We start from the raw sequence: 480 nt of genomic DNA, 5'->3' as shown, positions 1-480 counted from the left end.
TATACGTGGACACTTATGCATCGGGCATAAGCATCGAAAAACCCGAACCAAGAAGCAAGAAAAAAAAAGGAACAAAAATGGGGTGAGAGAGAGGAGACACTGATCCATCTAAGATTAGATCAGTTCTCAAAAACTCCTTAAGTATAGCAAGCATAAATGCATCTCAGAAAAAAAACAAAGTCCGGAGGAAAACGTTAACCAAGAAATCCGAAGAAAAGCGGAAAAACTCGAGAAAATCAACGAGAAAAGACTCAAGAAAAAGGAAATCCTAAAAAATCCCAGAGAAATCCCGAAAGAAAGGAAAAGTAACACGAGTGCCCTGTCCGAAAACTTCAAATAAAACAAAAAAAAAATTCAAGTGAGGGGGACCACAATCACTCGTGTGGGACTAGGCTCAGCTGTATATTTATCCTCGAGGGTCCACGAAGGCTACTCGGTCACCCGAATGTATAGAACCCGCCACTCGTCTAGAAGGGTGTC

At 41.5% G+C, this 480-nt stretch overlaps 1 protein-coding gene across 1 annotated transcript in view; it reads right to left on the bottom strand.

Annotated features, from left to right (window-relative positions):
- Window positions 1-480, bottom strand: part of LOC110026987 (trafficking protein particle complex subunit 1) — a gene marked incomplete at its 3' end in the record, with an annotated part of 34,761 nt that overhangs the window by 5,585 nt on the left and 28,696 nt on the right.

Source organism: Phalaenopsis equestris, unplaced genomic scaffold (genome assembly GCF_001263595.1).
Source record: "Phalaenopsis equestris unplaced genomic scaffold, ASM126359v1 Scaffold000410, whole genome shotgun sequence".
In the NCBI taxonomy this organism is placed as follows: domain Eukaryota; kingdom Viridiplantae; phylum Streptophyta; class Magnoliopsida; order Asparagales; family Orchidaceae; genus Phalaenopsis; species Phalaenopsis equestris.
This window is presented reverse-complemented; position numbering and strand designations above follow the sequence as displayed.